The following is a 6,333-nucleotide window of genomic DNA, read 5'->3' as shown; positions in this document are numbered from 1 at the left end:
TCGTAGATCTGACTGCACTAACATTCCCTGATCTCCGTTACATTTTCTAGCAGGTGTTTCACGGTTTCCTCCAGGGGAGCCTATTCTACAATGTAACTCAAAATCAACTAAACTTGGACTCGCTTTTTTCTAGAGGGATCCTACCTACCAGAGTAAACTGAACGGTGCCCTGGGCGTCTCCTGCAAACATAAGAGCCCTTGTTTCAATCACTGTGTTCCCTGAGTCTCAGATAACGTGTTGTTAAATCTACGGAATAGTTCATCACCCATGTTCACTTTAGCCTGTGGCGTGGGGATCTGGGAACTGAGTGTTTTTAAGCCAAGAGGTTCTCAGTTTTTTCTCTTCTAATATCAAACATTATAATTAAACATTTACCTACTAAGTATTCTATTACACCTACTGCCTCTATATACCAGCTGCCTGTGCTTGTTTCCTTGTGTCAGTATTTATATTTGGACAGATCAGCCTTTAGTCAGTCAGCTACCATGTCAGCCATTTCCTGGTGAAAACCTAAGACGAAAGCATGAGGTATTTTTTTCTCACAGAGTCGGATATCTCCTTCTGGAAAATCTTTCTTCATGTCTTCATAATACTCTTTTGGACACCAGGCATCTATAGTACCATAGTAAAATGTAAGCTTCGATAAATGTTCCTTTATGGTTTCATTGTCTCTCTTCACCACATCCATCATTTCTTGGCTCCTAAGGTAGGCAGAGTTAACAAGGCAGAATGGTTCCAATACGTTCAGTAATGAAAATTCAGTCTGTAGGTTCATCATTCGAAGGCCCTTTCTGATCATCAAGGACTTGATTTTCGCAGGCCATGGTTTAAGTAATAAGTATGCAGAAACATAGAGAGCATATCGAAACCGGCAGAAAAGTGGAGTGGCGATCCTGCCGTTGGGTGACTCAGACATTCGCTCAATTGTTGCAAAGAGCAGAAGGGATTGAATTATCTGTACGAAGATGAGGCAAAGGTATCCATCACAGGTTGTCAGACTAAGGGGGAGTGATACCATGGAAAGCCCCGTGGCCAGAGACACACTCGGGGTGCATGTACCAGACAATAGGGGATTTCTGCCACAGCAGCTGTCCCAGTAAACACTCCCAACTTCCCAGAAGTCAAAAGGAAGGGGCAAAGTATGGCTTTCCTGTTCCATTTTATAGTCAGGGCCAGCTCTGGTGGCCTAGTGGTTAAGTTCAGTGCACTCCATTTGGCAGTCTGAGTTTGGTTCCTGGGCGTGAACTTACACCACTGGTCTGTCAGTGGCCATGCTGTCATGGCAGCTCACATACAAAAAGAGGAGGATTGGTTGGGGCCAGCCCTGTGGCCAAGTGGTTAAAGTTCTGTGCGCTCTGCTTCAGGGGCCTGGGTTAGGATCCAGGGCTCAGACCTGCTCCACTCATCAGCCATGCTGTGGAGGCATCCCACATAAGAAGTAGAGGAAGACTGGCACAGACTTTAGCTCAGGGCTAATTTTCCTCAAGCAAAAAAAAAAAAAAAGATGAGGACTGGCAACGGATGTTAGCTCAGGGTGAATCTGCCTCCCCCTGGCCAAAAAAAGAAGAAGATTGGCAACGGATGCTAGCTGTTAGCTCAGGGTGAAACTTTCTCAGCAAAAAAAAAAAAAAAAAAGAAAGAAATACTAAGAGTCAGAAAGGAGCACGAGGTATGCACAGAGCAGGTGCAGGGACTATGACTGAGGGAGACAAGTTGAGGCCACCTCCCTCAGAGGACCCTGGGAGAGTTCCCCTGGCACCCAGATAAGCAGAATCTGTCCTTCAGTTTTTATGAAATCTCTTCTGAATCAGTGTCAATCACATTCATATAATATTCCTGAAGCCCTCAGACCTTTTCTTCTCTGTAATAGGGCACAAGAAGCTCCTCAGTACTTTCCCGAGGGTAGTAGCTTATGAAAGAGGAAAAGGTTGAATCTCTATGACTCAACTTGGCTTATTACAGAAGCTCCCACATTATACTGGTGAGGAGATAAAATTATTTGTTGAAATGAAGTTTTCTGGACTGTCTACAGACTTCATTCAGGTGTGCTCCCTCTGGTCTCTGTACAGCTGCTACTGGGAAATGATTTACTGTCTGGTTTCCTAGGGATAGGGTGCCAGAAATGATGCTGGCTTCAGTCTTTATCCACTCGTCAATATACCTCCCTGATACCTGACAATCGGGCTTCTTCCCAACCAAATACAATTAGTCTGAACTGGCTTGGAATGAGAGATCCCAAACAACCACATTTTACTTTTGTGAAATATCTTTCATTTAGTGCCTCCTAGGCTTTTTCCACTTCAGGGAATTTTTTGTAGCCTACGTTTCATATTGCTCACAGATTTTCCATATGGGCAAGAAGGGAGGGTAAAGCAGTCTCATGCACACTGGGTGATCGTATTAGAGAGCGTTTTCCTTCCTTAAAGATCACATTCATATTTCTTCTCTCTGCAAACAGATAGACCTAAAAAGAATCTTCTGGCTGGAATAAATAATAGCCAAGAAAAAAATTTCGCAGAATTTTGTTCATCCGTTTCCAGTCTCTTCCATGTTGTTCTTTCTCGGACGGCTATGCTCCGTCCCCTGAGGTTCTATGGATTTGCTCCTCTGGAAACACTCAGGTCACTGGCATAACAAGGTCTAAATGTAGCAAGGTACAAGCTATATTTTTCAGACCTGTACCCATCCAACTACAAGGACATTCACAAAGACAACACCTCTGCCTTAGCATGCGCCACTCACTCATACCCCAGAGCCTCTTAAAGTCCTAGCCACTATGAACCCCATGGTTCAAAGATATTTGAATATGCCTGTATTTTTTTGAAAAAGGTCTGTTGCACCCTAGCAGTGGGATGAATGATGATGCTAATCTCAATTTGTGATTTTGTTTTCACATTTGAATAGCAACCATGAGGCAGGCCATTAAAAGGCATACCTATCAACAACCCCAATTAATTTGCAGGGGGCAGGGTTAATAAAAAATCGCGAGGAAGGCCAAAAGCCTAGCTAATTGAGTAGAGTAGGGAGAGGAAGTAAGAAAAGGTAAGAGGCTAGGATGGCTGCTACTGCCAAAGAGGCTGGTACCGACTTAGTGCCACTGCTGGTCTCAGGGCTGGGTTTACCTGCAGAGAAACCATGAAGATGACATTACGCTTTTACTTTCCCCTTGTATTTGTTACCTATCGCTGTGTAACAAATTACCAAAAACGTTCTCTCTCCTGAACCAACTTTCTGTTATGAAGTCATACAACCAAATTGCTTTTTAAAAAAAGACAGAAAATGTAAATCATTAAATGATTGTAATAGTGAAGAAATATATGCCACTAAAGGAAATTTTGAAAACAAAAAATAGATAGAAAAGTAAATCACCCCAAAACTCACCACTCAAACACAACCACTATATTCATTTTGGTAATCTGATTTTTAAACTCTCAAGCTTTTTAATGAATGTTTTCTTTTGATATAGTTGTACTCTTATATTCTCTCTATATTTTAACATCCTTCTTAATATTCTATAATTAACTTTTATGTATTACAATGTGTTTTGCATATTCCATACTCTACTTAACCTTTCTTTTGGAGTTGGACATTAGGATGTTTCCAAATTTTTGTTACAACAAATAATATTTTTGCACAAGTCTTTTCTCTTTGACATTTTCTTAATATAGATTCCAAAGGAAAGAATTAGTACCATCAAAAAGTATGGACACGTTGTACAGGAATTAACTGTTTCTGATAACACCTGATCATGGTAAAAAAATAGAAACAACGTAGAGTCTCCACCTCCAAGAGACCCTTACCTCTAACCGGAGGAGATCACTACTATAAGCCACCTGGCGTTTACCTGTTCAGACTCTCTAAAAATATGTACAGAAATATACACACACACAACACTGAACCTTTTCTTTTAAATACTGCAATAGTAGCAGCTCATCTTATAACTGTTAAGGTACACTCACCAAACATCACTAAGTACTACTATACTGAATAAACAGACATTATTAAGTACCACCATATACTAATTTGTTAAGCACCGTGTTACACATTGTGCTAGGTACACATTTTTTGACAGATTTTATTAGCTAGCTCTTCTTCAGTGAATTATCTGTTCATGCCCTTTGCACTTTTCTGAGAAGTTTCTGTTCTTTTTTTTTAATTTTTATTTTTTTTGGATGTACATCATATTTTGAATTCTGTATACATCACATCATGTTCACCACCCGAACACTAATTATAGTGCATCCCCTCACATGTGAGCCTAATCACCCCTTTTGCCCTCCCCCCTCCCCCCTTCCCAAAGGTAACCACTAGTCCAATCTCCAATCCTATGTGTGGTTTTTTTTGTCGTTTTTATCTTCTACTTATGAGTGAGATCATATGGTATTTGACTTTCTCCCTCTGACTTATTTCACTCAGCATAATATCCTCAATGTCCATCCATGTTGTCACAAATGGCTGGATTTTGTCATTTCTTATGGCTGAGTAGTAGTCCATCGTGTATAAATACCACATCTTCTTTATCCATTCGTCCCTTGATGGGATTGTGTATAATGCTGCAATGAACATAGGGGTGCAAGTATCTTTATGCCTTTGTGTTTTCAAGTTCTTTGGATAAATACCCAGCAGTGGAATAGCTGGATCATATGGTAGATCTATCCTGAATTTTCTGAGGATACTCCATACTGCTTTCCATAGTGGCTGCACCAGTTTGCACTGCCACCAGCAGTGAACAAGGGTTCCCTTCTCTCCACACCCTCTCCAACATTTGTCGTTTCCTGTCTTGTTAATTATAGCCATTCTGACTGGAGTGAGGTGATACCTCATTGTAGTTTTGATTTGCATTTCCCTGATAGCTAATGATGTTGAGCATCTTTTCATATACCTGTTGGCCATCTGTATATCTTCTTTCGAGAAATCTCTGTTCAGATCTTTTGCCCATTTTCTAATTGGATTGTTGTTTTTTTTGTTGTTGAGCTGTATGAGTTCTTTGTCTGTTTTGGATATTAACCCCTTATCTGGTACATGGTTTGCAAATATCTTCTCCCAATTGTTAGGTTGTCTTTTCGTTTTGTTGATGGTTTCCTTTGCTGTGCAGAAGCTTTTTAGTTTGATGTAGTCCCATTTGTTCATTCTTTCTTTTGTTTCCCTTGCCCGGTCAGACATGGGACTTGAAAATATGCTGCTCAGACCAATGTCATAGAGCGTACTGCCTATGTTTTCTTCTAGAAGTCTCATAGTTTCGGGTCTCACATTCAGGTCTTTAATCCATTTTGAGTTGATTTTTGTGCATGGTGTAAGGGAATTGTCTACTTTCATTCTTTTGCATGTGGCTGTCCAGTTTTCCCAACAACATTTATTGAAGAGACTCTCCTTTCTCCATCGTATGCTCTTGGCTCCCTTCTCGAATATTAGCTGTCCATAAACGTGTGGGTTTACTTCTGGGCTCTTGATTCTGTTCCATTGATCTGTGTGTCTGTTTTTGTGCCAGTACCATGATGTTTTGGTTACTATGGCTTTGTAGTATAATTTGAAATCAGGGAGTGTGATACCTCCAGCTTTGTTCTTTTTTCTCAGGAATCCTTTGGCTATTCAGGGTCTTTTGTTGTTCCATATAAATTTTAGGATTCTTTGTTCTACTTCTGTGAAAAATGTTGTTGGAACTTTGATAGGGATTGCGTTGAATCTATAGATTGCTTTAGGAAGTAGGGATATTTTAACGATGTTAATTCATCCAATCCAAGGCACGGAATATCTTTCCACTTCTTTGTGTCTTCTTCAATTTCTTTCAACAATGTTTTACAGTTTTCGGTGTACAGATCTTTCACCTCTTTCGTTAAGTTTATTCCTAGGTATTTTATTCTTTTTGTTGCAATTGTAAATGGGATTGTATTCTTAATTTCTCTTTCTGCTACTTCGTTGTTAGTGTATAGAAACACAACCAATTTTTGTACATTGATTTTGTATCCCGCAACTTGACTGTATTCCTTCATTATTTCTAAAAGTTTTTTAGTGGACTCTTTAGGGTTTTCTAGATATAAAATTATGTCATCTGCAAAGAGTGACAGTTTCACTTCTTCTTTTCCAATGTGGATCCCTTTTATTTCTTTTTCTTGCCTGATTGCTATGGCTAGGACTTCCAATACTATGTTAAATAAGAGTGGTGACAGTAGGCATCCTTGTCTGGTTCCTGTTCTTAAAGGGATAGCTTTCAGTTTTTCGCCATTGAGAATGATATTGGCTGTGGGTTTGTCATATATGGCCTTTATTATGTTGAGGTATTTTCCTTCTATACCCATTTTATTTAGAGTTTTTATCATAAATGGATGCTGTAT

At 39.8% G+C, this 6,333-nt stretch overlaps 1 pseudogene; it reads right to left on the bottom strand.

The window, feature by feature from the left end:
- Nucleotides 1-440: 440 nt before the first annotated feature.
- LOC123275634 (lipid droplet-associated hydrolase pseudogene) lies at nucleotides 441-1,160 on the bottom strand (annotated as a pseudogene).
- Nucleotides 1,161-6,333: the final 5,173 nt, after the last annotated feature.

Source organism: Equus asinus, chromosome 1 (genome assembly GCF_041296235.1).
Source record: "Equus asinus isolate D_3611 breed Donkey chromosome 1, EquAss-T2T_v2, whole genome shotgun sequence".
Classification (NCBI taxonomy): Eukaryota; Metazoa; Chordata; class Mammalia; order Perissodactyla; family Equidae; genus Equus; species Equus asinus.
This window is presented reverse-complemented; position numbering and strand designations above follow the sequence as displayed.